The sequence below is a fragment of the Chiroxiphia lanceolata genome, chromosome 1, assembly GCF_009829145.1.
Source record: "Chiroxiphia lanceolata isolate bChiLan1 chromosome 1, bChiLan1.pri, whole genome shotgun sequence".
Lineage (NCBI taxonomy): Eukaryota > Metazoa > Chordata > Aves > Passeriformes > Pipridae > Chiroxiphia > Chiroxiphia lanceolata.
The window spans coordinates 79,680,340-79,699,331 of record NC_045637.1 but is presented as its reverse complement, the minus strand read 5'-3'; the positions used below and the strand labels follow the sequence as shown (position 1 = coordinate 79,699,331).

The 18,992-nt window shown below is 34.5% G+C and overlaps 1 protein-coding gene across 4 annotated transcripts in view; it reads left to right on the top strand.

Moving 5' to 3' along the window:
• CDH12 (cadherin 12) overlaps window positions 1-18,992 on the top strand; it is a 532,655-nt gene that overhangs the window by 311,843 nt on the left and 201,820 nt on the right. The window lies entirely within an intron of this gene.

Here is an 18,992-nt window from a genome sequence, read left to right as displayed (position 1 = left end):
CCAAAGACTTGTCTGTGGTCATTTATTCAGTTCACAAAGGTTTTGGTTTGTTTATACAGTTCAACCACTATTCACAGGACTTGGTTTGAACTGGTGACCCAGATTCTGACTTGCTTTATCATTCCCTTATGTTCTTCAGTCCCCTTGGACCTTTTATATACATATACATATATATATATATATATACTGCAGTGTTTCTGTATATGGAGTTGAGGTGATAGTTTAAACAACTCTCTTAAAAGCCACTATGAAGATCACAAAGTACATTTATTAAGAAACACCTTCTTGGCATTCTGTCCTCAGGCATACTGACTCTGTACGTATGTTACACACTTTCACATATCTGATTTATATTTAGTTTAATACATAATCTAAAAGGGAAAAAAAAAGACCCCATGCCATGGTTCATTTTTCCTTTTTAAGAAAATGATGCAAATAAAAACGATGTTGTTAAATGGAACAAGTATACCAGATAGTAAAATTTAATGACAGATTTCTAAGAATACTAGTAGGATGAAGAAAAGCTAAAAACTGGTATATCTTAGCTGACAGTCTGAACTGACTTTTACTCCATACTTCTGCTAAGGATTTGACGATGAAGCCATTCTACCAAATTCTCCCAAATTCACTCAAATATAGTTGCAACAAGCTTTCTATAAAAACTCTTCAAGTTCAAGCAATATTTCATTCGTTTAACTGGAGTAATAATTATATTAAAAAAATGAAAAGCCATTTCACTACCATTTGGGAAACTTGTATGTTTGCTTGTTAGCTGTCTTTTCAGTTCTCACTAAAATATTAATAGTATTCATGGTACTTCGTTGCCATAATTTTAAATAGATAACTATATCTTTTAAAAAAAGATAAACGGAATATAAATTCATTGCATTGACTGTCACAAGTAACACTTTTTATTCCTTTTCTACAGAAATAGTAATAATTTAGGGTGTAAGTAAACCTACGTAGTGTAGATCTATCTCACTATAATTCTAAATAGATGTTGCAGAAGTCCTGATTTACACTAGTACAAGAAAAAGAAGGAAAAAACCAGCCCTGTGCCTTTCAGTAGAGGTCCCTGTTTTTCTATCACTATGTGATGAACAGTCCTCTCAATACAGATTATCATATTATCATATTTAAATAGTTTATTGTTGTTCCTTTTTTGTTTGGTTGGGGTTTTTTTAAGTCTGACCTCCTAGGTAGTGGGATTCAGATTTTCTATAAACAAAATCTTTTGGTAATTTGGCCCTTCCACCTCTGAACTGCTACTTGAATGAGCACATGTCAAATAAATAAACGAAAAGGTGATATACCTGGCTTCAATTTGAAAGTGTGCATATGTACGCAGAGCTTGAGAGGTGGTGTTGAGAAGGTAAGTGCTAATAAGGAAACCACTCAAAGGAATTTGCTAATTGAAATGCTTTTTGAAAAGTAGCACTTCTCTCTGATGTTTTTATGATTCAGTGTAAAGATTCCTATCCCCTTTTTTGGTCTTCGCTGCATATAAATCTAATAAAATTTTCAGACACCATAATTTTCTTCTGCATTTGTCCTCATGTCTCCTCGTTTCGTTTCTCTCCTCTCCTTTTTTATTATTATTTGAAATGGAAATGCCCTTTGTCTGATGTGCAGATTGTGTTAAGCAACTATATTCAGGTCCATCGATGGACTTCAATCCCACTGTGCATTACTCATCAGATGTAACACATAGCAATTACCTGTCACTCTTTCTCACCTTGAGAGCCAAAATTTATCTGTTAAGGATATATCTGAGTTCAGCAGCCAAAAACGTGAGCAATGCTAGGCTGGGTGTAGAGAAGATACTAACGTATGGCAGGATGCAGCAGAGCCATCAGGGCAAGCAACTAGATGATTTTAATAGTTAAAGATTTTTTTAAAAATGCAGCAAAACAACAGAGGAAATATTAGAAAATGGCCAATTTTGTTTGTTTGTGAGGTTTTGTTTGTTTAGTGGTGAGTTTGATTTGTTTGTTTGTTTGGACTCGTAGAAGTATTTTTCTCCACACTTGTTATTTAAACTGGGTGGGTTTGTTTATTTGGTATAATTATTTTTTACTCTGCCTGTAACTCCCTGGAGCATTATCTTCCATCAAACAATGGACATTTTTTGCAAATGTTTTCTAAAGGTCACTCTTTTTTAATCAACTCACTTTTTCTGTAATAACTGTATGACATTTTTTTGCCCTATTTGTGATCAAAGAGCATGAATATTTTAAATAGAAAACTCACACACTTAACTATCTTTCTAAATGTTGTTACAGTTCTGTGGAGAGGTTGGAAGGAGGCTGCTGAAAAAAACAGAATTACCAATCTCTTTTCATTGCCTAATGTCTTCTATACAGTCCTTTTTGTTATACATGCCCAGGGATGCTAATTCAGGTAAAAATAGGAAGGTGCTATGTTTTAATTTTCTCTTAAATGGAAGGTGTCTCAGCTATTTCTAAATAAATGCATGTCTTCTGTCCAGTCAAGGTATGAACTCAGTTCATGTTGTTCACATACCTAGTGACAGATGATGATTTTACCTAAGACCTAATATTTAATGAATCTAACAGTATAGAATCTTATTTATTTGATAAAGAAGAGGTAGAGCTGGTTACCATGCACTTTACCTCAGTTGTTTCTATTAGTGCAGGTTTTACCAGCCAAAACCTAAGCTGATCTACCTAAAACCTTTTGAATGCAGTGTTTAAGTGCATCAGACATTTTTCTACCAGTTATTCTTTAGGTTTTCTTTGGACAAATACCATAGTAAAGAAATAGTTTCTTATCCTTTCAAAGCATACTTTAGCATGTATCATTCTTTGACTCTTTGCCTCTGTGCCTGTATGTCTTCTGCAAAAATGATTAATTAAGGAGAGGTCTTACGCCATCTAAAATTAAAAAACAAAAGTGCTGGAGGTTATATCTATGTGTGTTGTGTGATTTACTCACCCTTCTTCTTTTCAGATTTTAATTTTGAAAAAAATGGTCTGATATTACTGATGTCCATAATAAAATAAGCCATTTTAGGGGTCATTCTTCTAAATTTTTGATAGGATATTTTCCCCTCCCCAGTAAAAGTAAAGAATAGTATTTGTTTTGTAAAATGTCCCTTTCATACCTCTTTCGTGCTAATGTTCCCAGAAAAAAATTACCCTTCTTGCAAAGAAACAAACTTGGGTCAGATAAGTTTAGTTTTCATGGGATATGTAGATATATTTTTTTAAAGTGCAATTCATAAGGCATAAATGTGATTTTTAAAATAGCTTGTCAGGAAAAAGAAGTGATTTTTAATGCAGATCTACAAAATATGATGCTCTTTAGTAGCATCAATATCCCTGAAGGCAAACATTTGAAAAGGCAGAGAGCACCATAACACAGAGATAAATATTGTGAGAAGGATAGAATCAAAACATAATACAAGTAAATAGAGAAGTATCTCCTGTCAGAAAAAGGAAGTATTAGTAATCAAAATTATTGTTCTATTTTTAATTTTCTAATTTTCTTTGCAAATATCTAATGACGCATCAGGTTTTTTTTAATATTGAGTTCTTCTTCCCTATAATTACTTTTAAAACATTTTAAATCTTTATTTTCATTCTGAAAATAATTAGAAATACAAATTAAATGAATAATACTTATTTTCTTTATTATGCAAAAATCTATAGCTCTGTTATTGAAGCAAAACACAACCACAGGAATGAAAACTAATTCTAAGTAATAATTTGATGTATCATTTTATAATTCTACATGAGTATATAATCTCATATATGTTGGAATTTGATATTCTAAAATGGTAAAAATTCTCAAGCTCTCTGTGAAACCAAATGTTATTTGATAATCATTGTCAAGAGATTTATAATTGGATAATGTTATTCATCCCTCTTTGATGCATTAAGCTATGTTTTATGGAAGGTATTGTGAAAGCACCCCTGCTGTGGTAAAGCTATAACCTAACTTTAATTTCATTAAAATGGATATTATGTTTACCAGCCACACAATGGAAGAAAGTTTTGGAGTCTGCTCAGTACATTACCTCGCAGTTAAAACCCCTAAAGCAACAGAAGTGTCTGGCAAAACCCATTTTACAGAGGAGGCAAAAAAATTTGAGATGAGTCAAACCTGGATGGAGAACCAATTTAACCTTCTATTACTTCATCAGGAACTGGATCAGGCTGTGACTGTGAAGTACACTGGGATATGATTGATAGAATTAGGAAGTCTAACTGAGCAGGTAGGTTTGATAAGCACTCAGTAGAGCTTTGAAGTTTCATGGAATGTCTAAACAAAGCCAAAGTCTCAGAGATATTAAATCTTGATTTGTACTGTACTGCTGTGTCTGTGGTTGAAGTGTCATTCAGTGGCCAGGATGCTGAGTAATAGACAAGTTCTTTCTTTGGTCATTAAACCAAAGAAGTGCCCTATATGGGACAGTGCAGCAGCTCTAAGTTTTTGAGACAAGGTGAGGACGTAATTACTTCTGTAATGCCTTCTGTGATGCTATCAACAGTTGTTGAGCTTTTTCTCCTAGACAAATTGAAGTTTGCTGAAATTATTTTTGTTCTCTGCCAATATTCCTTTGCCTTTAAATAAAGAGGAAAAAGTATACGAACTTGGTTTGTCTCCTTTTCCTCACCCATGTTGCCCACAAAGAGGCTTCTGTTCCTAGCTTTTGGAAAGTACTCCATCTGCCCAACATAAAGGTCAGGAGACTCTTTCCTTTTTTCATTTTATCTCCACCTAGCAAACCAAGGGTAGTGGGCTAGTATAACTTCTTTCTGGGAGTCATGTTTCCCTTCACAGGTCCTTAACATCACGTTCCCTTTCTTGTGTCTAAGGAAGTAATGAGTCACTGTCTCAAGACCAAATTCAAACTTTTACAAGAGATTGGCTTGTGATCACAAATTGCCATAATGTCAGATATTAACCCTGGGGATTAACATGGTCATAAGCAGAAGCACTAGTACTTCGGTTTAAGGAATTGGTGGGGCAAGAGGGATTGAGATTATATATCTTCTTGAATATCGAAGCAGTATATTTATTTTCAATAGCAATGGCAGACAGTAATTACAACCTTTGCTCATTCTCCTGAACCACTTCTCCTTCCTTGCTCCTGTTTCCTTGCTTTCCCTGATAAATACATTCCTGAAATACCCTTTAAAGCAAGTTTGGATATCTGTGTGAATAACATGTTTTAAATACCTGGAGGAGACTAGTGAAGATAAATCTTTAGTTCAAGACAGTCTGTCTACAACAAATTCCCTCTCCTCTCTATAACTAGATGTACTTTATTAAACAGCAGTTAATATGTATTCCATTTTTTCTTTTTTTTTTCTGACACACGTGAGATTAGAGCTATTTCATAATATATCATATGAAACAATGTTCTTACCCTTAAGAGTGATCTCTTTAACTCAGAAATACTAGGCTTCCTGTAGTGTTCCAAGAACTGTGTAGATTATCTAGAATCCCAAAGAAAAAACTTAGTTTTTACTTTCTATAAACAGCATTTTCTAAATTATGATTCTTATTAATATTCATGTACAGCTATCATTCTGCTCTATCATTCTGTTTTTTCTAATGCCAAATAATTAAAATTTAACTAGTTTTGTCTTTTACTGGCAGATAAAACAGTTCCTACTGTATGAATATGTCAGTAAATGCATCTGAGAAAGAAAGGTGGCATTTCTGTGAGCATGTACATATATGAACATTTAATTTTGCATATTACTGTCAGATTGAACATTGTTTAAAATTAGTTTCTAATACACAGCACATGAGATATTGACATATTCATCCAGTCCTTACATACTTTGTATACCCCTCAAACTCTTCATAGACATTTCCTAATCACTTTCAATTTTTAATTGTTCATTTCCCATTATTTCCTTTCTCTAAAATCAGACTATCTGCTATTCTTTGCAAGTACTAATGTTATCATTTCCCTAGGACAGACTTCCTGCTTAAAAGACTCTTTCTTTCCCCTCAGCTATATTCCTTTGCTTAACAGTTACTCTTCAGCATCAATTTTAAACCAGACACCAAGTCAAATCAGCTCATCTTAAAGATCTTTAATATTACACTGAATCCATCTATGTTCACATAAGAAAAAAGTTTCTTAAAAATCTTTTTTCATTTTTGTGTTATGTTTTTTTTTTCCCTGTGTAGTTGTTGTAAAGGGATCCATATACAGGGCAAATGGAATGAAAGGAAATACTAGTCTAATTGCACACTACAACTCTTTAAAATCAGGGTGAAACCAGCCCTTTAATACATCATTAATATTATCTTCAAAATACTTTTTTATTCCGATGTTTAGAAGGCTAATGCATTTACAGGACCCAAAGAAATGAGAGTTTTGCAGGATAGTCCAAAAGAGGATATGATGGTACAATATAAGGATTAATTGTGAAGGTAATCGTGTTAGTTTTCTAATTATTCAAACCTTAATTACAACTATGTTGGCCCAATTAGTTCAAAACACAAGGCTAATGTTAGGGTTGGGGGGATACTCAGCATCTGTGCATAAGTAAGAGGCATCTGTTGCCAAGTGGTAGAGTGATGGAAAGTGTCAGCTCACCAGCTGTGAAGTCAACAAAGCTCTTAAAAAACGAATTTGAGCCAACACAATGATTTAGCACCCTTGGGAGGGTGTAAAGCTTTTTGCACATGTATACTTTAGCTAGCTATTGTCACCTAGTGGGACTGAAATCTAGAGCAATTATGTACATTTAGGTCTTCGCCTGCTTTTTAAACAATGTCCTGCCTGACAGGGATCAGCAGTGAGGAATCTGACAGTGATATTTCTGCTCATCAGTGTTTCAGAGGGTTAGTTTCAGGCTTTTTTCTTGAGCAAACCAGAGAACAAAATATTACTAAGCTGTTCAGAATATGCAGAGCCTTAAGATGTTACAGCATTTTAAAAGTATTATATACAGATAGAAGGATAGAAAATAGTGAAATATTAAGAGGAATGTCTTATTTAAAAAGTGCTATCTTTTCTTTCTTAACACCACTTTTATAGGAAGATGTGGCCATATTAAATATCTGTTGTACCTTGTCCATTGTTTATTGCTATCAATTCCAGAAAGATAGGATTTTTATGATTCTGACTACTGATACTGATTTTAGTAATTTCTAGTATCACCTACAGAGATTGAGGATTTTAATAGTATTTCTGACTTTACAATGGTGTGTTTAATATTTATGCATTATTAACATTTAATGGTAACATGTAAACTTTACTGAAAGATAATCAATTGTCAGCAAGAACAAAAGAAGAAAGTGAGCATTAAAACCTAAGATGGAATTGTATTGAACACTAATGCATTCACTTATGACCTAGTTCTGAATGTTATGGATCTTTTGTCAGTGACTTCATTTACATTACTTTCAAGTTTTTATTTATTCACATATCACAAAATACAGATGGAGCAGTGTTTAGATTCATTGTAGTCTGATAATGTTTTTAATTTAAGTGAAATGCATAGAGTTTGGTACTGTACTTCAGTGTAATAGAAAATTAGCTCAACTTTCAAGATTACCTTCACAAGAATTTTCAATTATGTTAAAATAAAATTAAACCGAGTTGCAGGGCATTTCAAGAATTCCGGATCCAGGTTTCTTGATCTGAAAACTACAGGAAGAGAAAGGTTTTGATTTCCTTGCTGTTTGAACAAAGAGCTATTTTAAGGTATGGTTTGCACTTTAATACAGAGCCTTTTGCTTTAAAAAAAAATCTATGCTCATATGGCAATACTTGATCTATTCTACTAAAGCAGGAGTCTGACTGGACCACAGAAGCCAAGGAACTCAACCTACTTCTATAAAAATATCTATAAATAAACACAACTACTTCTGAACAGGTGTAATGAAGCGTAAATTTTAACGGTTGTAAACTGGAGGTCTTTGGCGACTTGGAAAACGTCTTTTTTATGCTCACAATTAATTTAGGTATTTCAACATCCGTATAGTCACAAGACAAATTCAGCAGTTTTTTACACTATATTGCAATTTATGTATAATTGTGTGTGAAGTGTTGTAATGAAACAGAAAGTAGTAGTACATTATATTTAGTTCAGATTAGCTAACCAATTTTACTTCTGTTAGTGAGAAGTCAGCAGAAGCTCCTGGAAGATCCAAAGTTACCACCTCCACCAGTGAGTCGCCAGTGCCACAAGTCTGACTATAGTGTTTCTGTAAATGGAGCATAGTAAGACTCACAACAATTAATTCATGTGCTTTAATGATTTGGATTTCAGCTTCCTGTTGCAGTTGTGGCTGTATTTCACCTGCAAAATATTCTTTCCTTTTAAATCATATTGACAATGTGAATAGCATGTGTATACTGTAACTAAACAACTTGCCAATTCAAGTGGGCTGCCTCAGCTGTAAGGCATGAACTCAGAAGTGATAAAGTATGGCACTGCTTCAGTAAAATGGAATAAGAAATCATTTTGACAGAGCTTAGATCTTGGTCTGGGCTGTTGAATGGGTTTGGTTGTGGGATTTATTATTTCCCCCCCACCCGTGCCTTTCCTTTCAAGGTCAATGTTCCTTATTTTGTGTAGAGTACATCCTATATGACAGTACAGAAAGAAATGCAACCTGGCTGGGTTAATGCTTTTGGGGTCAAAATGGACTCCTGAATGCAGGGAAACAGCACCCGAGAAATGGTGTTCACAGTCATCCAATGAGTGACTGAACATCAGATGATCAGACTACATGCTTTTACTTGGGCTTGTTGTGAAGGATTTTAAAAGGAAATATTTCAGTCTATAAGTAAGCAAAGGAAATACTTCCTCTCTCTTTTGTTTATCTCCCTTAACTGCATGGAATAAAAGGAGAGTGGAAGCTGTTACTGTGATCATAGAATATTAAGTTATTTCTGAAAACTGATTCTTGCTTATTGGGTCTGCAGACACCTCTAATGGAGCAAGGTATTCAGGCAATAAGAACTAGAAATAATATAATTTTTTTTTCATTTCCCATCCTATCATTTGCTAATGCAGGAAACATGATAAAAGTGAGTAACTATGATTTTTTTGGAGATGATTTGACATTTGCCTATAATAAGAACAAGATTTTAAAATGCCTAATCTATAATCTTGTTGATGACTGACCATAGAGTGCCTGTAAGACTAGCTCAACTCTGTTGAAACTCCAGGGGCCTGAAAGTAGCAAACCTATGATCCTCTAATCACAGAGGGAGATAGTGTTTCCTTTGCTGCTGTTCCAACCTACATGCTAAAATAATGGTAAAGCCTCAGTCTCATGTAAACCAGGCTACAATAACTCTTTATCTAGCACCTCTTCCCCAACTTGTGCAATTTTCTGTGATGTACACATGTACTTATATACCACATTCGTAGGTAACAATTGTGCCAAGTTAGAGCTTGTCTCAAAATCAGACTCCTATGTTCAATGTGTTTCAAGTATTTTACATTTTTCTTTGCAATAAAATACTAACTTTTACTAAAACAAATGAAGTAAAATAGAGTAGACAGAGCATTCAATCTGACAGCTTCATTTAAATAAGATGGTATTTCTTTAAATCACTTCCAAAACCAAATTATTCCTTTCTTCTCATTTTATTCTGTTATATTCAAATTGTCATTTCTTTCAGGACTTTCTCTATAAAGACCACTTTGTTTACATTAGCAGTTGCAGTTTGAAAGTACATTTTGAAACTGCATACGGCATGTAAACTCTTCTCTCAATAAATATATCATATCTGAAACATATCAAATGAATTAAGTCACCTCAGTGAGACTATTCCAGAAAGTTATAAGTTTCCATAAGAACAGATAATGTCGGTATCTGTCTGGTAGAATCACACTGGCATTTATAGCTATTTAATTTTACATTATACTGTAAAACAGATTATCAGTTCTTGATGCAGTGAAACATCTGTCATTGATTTCAGTTGTACTGGAGGAAGATCTGATACTCTTTCAAAAGCTAAAGAAAGTAGAACCAAGTCTTAAGAACACAGGAGGATCTTTCTTTGTAGCCTATCTTGACAGCATCTCACTCCATGCTATGTTCATCAATGTCTGTGAAGAAATAGCAGTCATAAAAACACAGCCATGGATTCTTGAAAATTTAAATGTATCATGTGCTCTCTTTGTTTATGGAAATTGTCTTCTTGTATTTCTCTGTAGTTTAATTTTTCTACTAATAACCTTGAGACAACAGCACATTGATGCAGAAATCATAGAATATTAAAGACAGCATAAAGCTTTTAATGTAAAATATAATTTTCCTGGCAAAAACAAAATGATGCTAACCACGGCAGAGCAATATACTGCTATTTTAATTGGTGTAGACTATTTTATGTCAATTTACTTCAGCTTATAAAATGTGTGACCACTAAGAAGGAACTGATTTTATAGTGTCCTGCACTAAAGTTCAGTAGCCGTACAGTTCTTATGTAACCTGTATTAAAATATAGAAGGTGAATAGTAAAGGTAGTAGAAGTCAGGTGGTGATTTACCCAGTAGGCTAGGATGAAGAAAATGTAAACCAGTCACCCTGTTACGCCATGCCCCAGCAAGGATTCTCTTTGGACTTTTGCTTTACTGAGTTGTGTTTTTTTTTCTCCAGACTCCTTCAGGACAGAAGCAAGTCAGACATGAGAGAGCATCAATCCAGTTTTGCAGTAGAAGAAAATTACAATGCTTATTCTCTCTGAGACACATTATATTTCATAAGACACAAGGAAGCAGGCACTATTTTAGCTTATACAAAAATCAAGTTCTGGACATAGTATGAAGGACAATGATCATTCTTTTTATACTCTATAACTTTCTATACATGAAGTGAAGACTCTCCCTCCTACCTGCAGTGTTATAACTGCACCAACTTTAATAACTTGATTTGATTTCATTATATGAAGCTGTTACTGCAACAGACCTTTTTAGCTTCTTTCAAGGAGCTGTATAAAAATAACATACTGCACACAAATATGTTTATTCCACAGTTCTTATAAGCATTCATTTTTGTAATTAATTTGAATAAATAATTTACTGATATTGAAAATTAAATGGTTTCTGTTTTACTTCTGTTAATATTTGGCCATAACTTTCACTGTGTTATTATTAATACAAGTCCTCATTATTCATAGTATCTCTTCAGTTTCTAGCTTCTCCTATTTGCTTAAAGTAACTGTAACTTCAGAATAAGTAATAGGGAATTTCTGTTGCTGGTTCTAACTTGCCCATGCTCATAAGGATTCTGTAACTACAGCTCACGATTCCCCCGTCCTAATTAAAAAAAAACAAATTCAGTGTTAATAAAATTGGCAAATAAGCTAGCACTCTTCTTCCTCTATTTTTATATGAAATTCTATAAAGAAAATTAGTAGTCACAATAACAGACAAATTGAAGTAATCAAGGTACAACCCATATGTCTTTATACTACCCATCATTAAGTCCTTTTCTGAATTTCATACCCTTTAATCTTGAAGTTCGCTTATTTGATGTAACAGAAACTTCCTGTCCTCCTAGTAATTCCTGTCAGGACTGATGTTCTTTCTTCTTGATGAGAACTAGAGAGAAAGAGATGAGTAAGATTTTTAATGAAATGACTGTGTCACTTCCATGCTCACTGTTCAAACTTGGTCTTGCAGATAGCCAGAAAATGATTCCGACTTAACCACAAGAGCAGCATGCAGTGAAAGATACATAGTGAAATAGAAGAAATGGGAACAGAATTCTAGGTTTCCATAAGGAAAAAGTTAAGAGACAAATTTATGTCTCTGTCTTTCTGATACACGTGGTACCAATTGCCTGTGTAGTTTTGGAATACTTCATCTGAAAAAGAGACAAAAAAGGAAAGAAAAAGTTTTTTCCTGTATGAGAAGTGCGATATCATTTCTTCCAACTGCCTTTTAGATTTAGAATTCAGGAATTCAAAGCTTTCCAGAGCTTAATGGGGAGTTTCTATGAGAGGTATCTCAAAATGGGAAAGGTGGGACAACGGAGATGTCAAGAGGGGATGTGCTGTTATGAAAACTATTGACTGCACTGTTGCCTCTAGCTGAAGATAGCGTTGAGCACTTGGAGTCCAGGCAAGGTTCTCTGAGACCAACTCTGAGTAGAACCCAAACTTCTAGGCTGGCCAAGTGTTGCACAATTTTCTGTTTCACTTTCTCAATACCTGAATTTGAAAGATTTTCTTTTGAGTAGAAGTGTACATTGTGTAGAAGAGCTAGACAAGTACATATGCATGTCTTTCCAAAGTAAGACAAAATACATAAGCTAGTAAGAAAAGGAACAACATTTGCATATGTACCCTAAATGAGAGTTCTTGTTTTTTTCTTTGGTGCATGCCATAAGATTCACAAAATACAGGGCTTTCTGAGATAAGTCAACACATCTAACCAACAAAAAGATTGCTTCTATTACAGTTGGTTTTGTGAACATTTGAATATCTATGGATAGCTTGCAAATCATCAGCTCTGTAACATAATTTTAAAATTATGATTGTCAGAGGTATTGTGTCCAAACAAAGACATATTTCAAGGGACAAAACATAGTCAAGCAGACAAAATATTGAATGAAAGCATTCTTAAAAAAAGACCAACAATTATTTCATTTCAGTTTACCTGACGTATATTTTGCATTTAATTTGCATTTCAGGCTTTAAAAAACATTAAACTATCATGGTGAGATTTGAAAGTACTAATGAGAATTTTTTCCAAAACTGGTGAAAATAAGTAGCTCTGCTCTCTCCATCATCTGGTAGGCATAAAGAACTGAAGACAGTGGAAATGATAGAATCAGAGAATCATTTAGGTCGGAAAAGACCTTTCAAGTCTGTGAGTTCAACTGTAAACCTAACACTGTCAAGTCCACCACCAAACCATGGCCCAAAAAACCATGTTTATATGCCTTTTAAATACCTCCAGGGATGGTGACTCTACAACTTCCCTGAGCAGCCTGTTTCAGTGCTTGAAAAACCTTGAAGAAATTTTTGCTAATAGCCAAACAAACTCTTCTCTGAGGCAACCTAAGGCCATTTCCTGTTGTCCTGTCACTTCTCACTTTGAAGAAGAGACCGAAACTCATCTCACTACAACTTCCTTTAAAGTTGTAAAGAGGGATAAGGTCCCTGCTGAGCCTCCGTTTCTCCAGGTTAAACAACTGCAGTTCCCTCAGCTGCTCCTCATCAAATCTGTGCCTCAAAGCCTTCCCCATCTTCATTGCCATTTTGTGGACACACTCCAGCACCTCAATATCTTATAGTGAGGGGTCCAGAACTGGACACAGTACTTGAGGTGCAGCCTCACCACTGCTGCGTACAGAGGGACAATCGCTGCCCTGGTCCTGCTGACCACACTATTTCTGATACAGGCCAGGATACCATTGACATTCTTGGCCACCTGGGCACACTGCTGGCTCATGTTCAGCCAGCTGTCGACCAGGACCCCCAGGTCTTTTTCAGTCATCCATGTGGTTTTCTACCCAGCAATCAGTGGACCTGTTGAAATCCTGGGCAGCAAGTTTCTCTAGGAGAATGATATGGGAGACAGTCTCAAAGGATTTACTAAAGTCCCTAACATGCAGTGCCTTTCCCTCATCCAATAAGTGGGTTGCATTGCCATTGAAGGAGGCAGGTTGGTTAAGCAGCACCTGTCTTTCCTAAATCTACACTGTCTGGGACTGAACATCTGGTTGTTCTACATCTGCCACGTAATGATGCCCAAGATGATCTGCTCCATAACCTTTCCAGGCGCTGAGGTCAGACTGACAGGCCTGTAGTTCCCTGGATCCTTCTTCTGACCCTTCTAATAGATGGTCATCACAGTGGCTAATCTCCAGTCTACTGGGACCTCCAGAGTTAGCCAAGATTGATGGTAAATGATGGAAAGAGGGCTGGTGAGCATTTCTACCAGCTCCCTGAGTACCCTTGGGTGGATTCCACCTGGCCCCATAGACTTATGTGTCTAAGTGGTGTAGCAGGTCACTGACCATTTCCCATTGGATTATGAAGGCTTCATTCTGTTCCCTGTTCCTGTCTTCCAGATCAGTGTTCTGGGTACCCTGAGGATAACTGTTAAAGATTACTGTTAAAGACTGAGGCAAAGAAGTACTATTAAGTACCTCAACCTTCTCCTCATCCTTTCTCACTACATCCCCTCCTTCATTCAATAAACAACAGAGATTCTCCTTAACCCTCCTTTTGTTGCTGTTCACAATCAAGTTTTATTATGTTGTGATGGAAGATTCTGATTTTTTATTTTCATCTAATATCAATAAATCTTTTTGTTGATATGATCGTTTGTGTGCTTAACTGTGTTTGTGTAGCAAAAGTACTTAAGATTGAGTGGTGTACAGATTAGAAGACAGTGATGCAATAGAACTGAGTTCACTAAAACTTGGAACTGTGTTCTAATGTAAATTTTGAAAGTTTTTTTTGCATCAGGAATTGTTTTATTTCTTTATTTTATTCATAATGCCTTAACTGAAATTGCCACAGGATTTTTCATATCTAAAAATCCTGGGTTTATTTTCATGCTTAATAGGTATATGATTGCTCATAACTACTTCTGCTTGTGGATGTAAGATAGTTAGGTTCTTTACCTAAAAAAATTTCCAAACCTGTTTTGGAATGTGGCTAATGGTAATGAGCACATAAGTCTACTGAGACACTTAATTTAAAGCCACACATAAATAATTTGCTAGTAAAAAGTAGAGGAGGATATGGAGCTGGATAGTTTTCCAGTTCAATATTTTGATTCAAAGCTGCTCTCAAAAGAGTATGTTCTCTGTTGACAGAAAGAGGTCTAAACAGATTTCATTTTCTGTCTTGTGCCATCACAGCATGACTCCAATAGGTGGTGAGCAGCTGCACCTTCTCTAAAGTCTGTTTCATAACTCTAAGTGCTATATATTTCTTTGCATCAGTGCTTTTTTATTTACTGTTTTCATCTTTTTCCTCTCTAGAGTTATCATAAAGTTAACCTGTGTAAAATATCTGTAACATTCAAGACAAAAATGGACAAAGCTGTAAAATCAAAGATTGTTCTTGTTTCTGATCTTTTATGTTATTTGCTGTGGAAAGTAGCAGTTAGAAAATGGACAACGAATATGAAGAATTTCACGCAAAATTTTGGCTGACAATTCAGACAGTTATTTTTTGCCAGTCTGACTGAATTTAACTCAGTATACTCGAGACCATTCTAAATCTATCAACCCAAGTGTACACCTAGGCTGAGTGAGCTGTACATTGGGTACCTGAATTCACGTCTGTTATTTTTGAGAGACATATTAGTTACTCAATAATAGATTTCTGGAAATCGTTGTAAAGCACCCAGGACACAGAAGAGTTTAACCTCTTTTTTTCCCATTAGCTTTGGCAAGTACTATTGTTCTTTGCCATGTGATAGCATCTCTGTGACCCTCAAGTCTTTCCCAGGCCCTCATGCCCTTCTTTAAACTTCATTAGACATTGATTTTTGTAGAGGTGCTTCCTAAAGGCTTCCTAAAGGCAAAATCCTTACCTTAATTTTAAATTAGTTTTTCAAGGAAGGAAGGAAGGAAGAGAGAAAGAGAGAAAGAGAGAGAGAGAGAAAGAAAGAGAGAAAGAGAGAGAGAGAGAAAGAAAGAAAGAAAGAAAGAAAGAAAGAAAGAAAGAGAAAGAAAAAGAAAGAAAGAAAGAAAAAGAAAGAAAGAAAGAAAGAAAGAAAAAGAAAGAAAGAAAAAGAAAGAAAGAAAAGAAAGAAAGAAAGAAAGAAAGAAAGAAACAAAGAAACAAACTAGGTGTGTGGGATGTGTCCTTGAATCAAGTATAGGAACTGCATGAGAGCTGCTCAGTCAATTCTTTCCATGTACATTTAGTTGATCTATCTAAGTTATAGTGATTAAGGCATTTATAGAAATTGATGGAAGAGGAATAAGTCTCTTTACAGAATTTACAAAAATTAGTTTTGCCTCCATGTCAGTTCTCTGTGGAGAATTTTCCTCTCAGCATTTTTTTCTCATTAAGCTTCTATTGGATTGCTTGTTATTTTGAGATACACAGTTGAACTGTAACCAAAAGAACTTTTTTCACTTCGTTAAAATTTAATTTATTCAATTTGTTTTTATTTTCGTCAAGCAACTGCACTACTTTTATTGCCTTAATATTTTTTATGCAGTTATGGCTAAATTAAGTGGGGTTGGTCATGACTGTACATCATGTAGAGACTAGTGTAAATAAAACAAATGGACAGGAAACTATAAATAATATTCATAGATTATTACCCATGTGTATTTTTGTAATAAAAATTTTTAAGTAGTTGTTGCAATAGGAATTTAAAAAAAAAAAGTGAATGCATCCTAAAAATGTTCTTAAATATTTAGAAAACAATAATTTAATGACCGGTTGAAGACCTCCTTGATGGTAGCTTTCAAAAGATATAAACAGGAAAATACATTTGAATACCTCATTTGAAGCAATAGAGAATAATCTAAAATAAGTTCTTTAGAAAGGGGCAATTTTAAATTTTTTATTATTTTTTTTCATCAATAGTTATTGTACTCCATTCAAATTTCCCCCTCTACAGTAAAGTACCATCTTTTACATTTATTCTATAGCAAATATACAATGCTGGGGAAAGGAAATTTAGTGACATCTTTCTCTCTTAACAAGTCTACATAATACAGGTGCACACTGGAAAGAAAATACACAGTTCGGTGTAGAATTTTCTGCTTAATATATCTGTGATTACACATCGACCAGCAAACAATGAAAGTTGTCTTGGATGATTTTTCTGCCTCTATTTCTGCAGACCAGAATAGAAACTTAGTTTTTACCTTTCAATAGCGCTAAATCCTCCAGCAACTCAACTAAATGAGGATGGTAAAGTAATTCACCTTGTGAATTACTTAGGTGCTAGAAAGATTAGGTTATTTAATCTATGAGTTGTTGCTGGCAGTGAACTTTTCATGCCAAAGTCCTTTCATTTTGATGTGGTTTATTGAAATTCTGTTTTAATTGTCCAGAGAAATAAACATGATAAGAGTTCTGTTATTGACTCCAGAGGTACTATATAAACAAATACAATTTGAAGATTAATTTCACATACAGCAGTTTGTATCTTGGATACTACACTTCTAGCTTGGGAAGGTTGCTTAAATGCTGTGCAGATGTGCTAAATTTGATGTGGAACGTAAATTGGCCTGGGGAAGAGAAGAAAATGATATTAGAGATTACTTTGAGACCATGATGTTAATTTATTTGTGCATAGATTTTATTTGGGGATTGTCTGAGGTAGAGTTTATATAACTTCCCAAATATGTATTATGATATACAACTGGGATCAGTTTGTTAAGATTTTACAGTTTGAGTTCTTTATTCCAGTTAACATAAGCTATGGATTCCTTTTAGTAACTACACACTACAGCTTGCTTGTCCCTCAGACACTTAGACTCATGTAAATAAGTCCTTATCTTATAAATATTACATAAATTTAGGTAGCAACAAAATGTTATTCACTTAGAAAACTCCTATAGCAATCTTACATTTTAATACTTTTTTCATTCCGGAAGATATCTGTAGTAAAAATAATGTGCTAATGACTTACCAAGTACCACCTCTGATACAAATTCTTAACTCCACTATCTAGTTTTCTTTTCTCTATACATACTCTACAATATGTTTTTAAATTAATTAGTCTAAACAGATATCTCAGAGGAATTTGTCTTAGTACTTGCATTTAAGTTTTAATGTCAATCTCAGTATTGAATTTCAAAAACTATTTTCACATGAAGAAATCAGTGATGCAATGTGTTGTCTACCTTAAAAACATTTACTCATTAGCAAGTTGAAAAAGGCACCCCAATACTGTATTGCTCTTTCTCACTACCATTATTATGATTTTGGTGGATATATGCTTGGAATAAATAAATAAGTACTTATTTAAAAATGTTTATATGTAAGAAGAAAATGCACCCTCCTGTGAAATCCACATGTTAACTGCCTTTATAATGTGCCTTTTGCCACATGCTCACAATTCCTTTAATAAATTCTCATCAGACTTAATATGAAATTGCAAATCTCCAAGTGTTTGGTAATTTATGTGCTGTACACAGCATAGAGTGTTTATTTCTGCATGTGTGTTTAGACCATTTCCCTCTCTCTTCCCCACTGAGACACCGAGAGTGATGCAATGTATTAGAATGAAATAATGCAGCTTTTGAAGTGGTTGGTTCACTTTTCCGTCACTCATTGGACTAAAAATATCATCTCTTGAAACTGCAGCATTGTGTATCTGTGTCAGTTACTGGTTAAATATTGCTGGCCTCATGCCAAATTTAGTAGGAACAGCTCTTTGATCTTTGTGGGAATAAGGCAGAAAAAAATGGCACATGAGGATGTTTTTAGAACTTTTTATACATTTTTAGTTGACTCTCTGTTTCAGACTGGCTAACTGTGGGACGTAGTACAAGGTTACACTAGACCTCTTTTATAGGTACATTTTTACAGGTGCAGATTTTTGTCCTTTACCTAAAGGTACATATCTTCAATTTTGGGAGGTGTCTTGTATTTTCTCTCAGAAAACAAAAAAACAAACAAAAAAAGCTTCTATATGGATCTGTCTATATGTTCTTTTTATTTGTGAAAACAGGCAATGTCTTCACAGTTATGCGTCTCAAAAAACAGCCTGATCTCTGTGGAGTGGGATTACTGTGAGTGAGTTAGGAAGATGACTACCAGTAAAAATGTAGTAGGGGAAAGACGGTGTACTTGACATAAAAATGGCTTTTTGTTTTTGAGACTGAAACTCATTTTCAAATGGGGGTCAGAGTATCATAAGTTTTTCTCTGAGCAAGTCTTAGGTCTCACCTTGTATGGTGTGTTTTAGTTTTATTTGTGTAATGCATTTTAATAATTTTTCTTGATGCTTGTTTTGTTTGAATAAACATGTTTACTGAGCTTAGTATGAGGTTGCTGTGAAGTTAACAGGTTATGCAAATTTTGAAGATTTACCAGGAAGATAAGT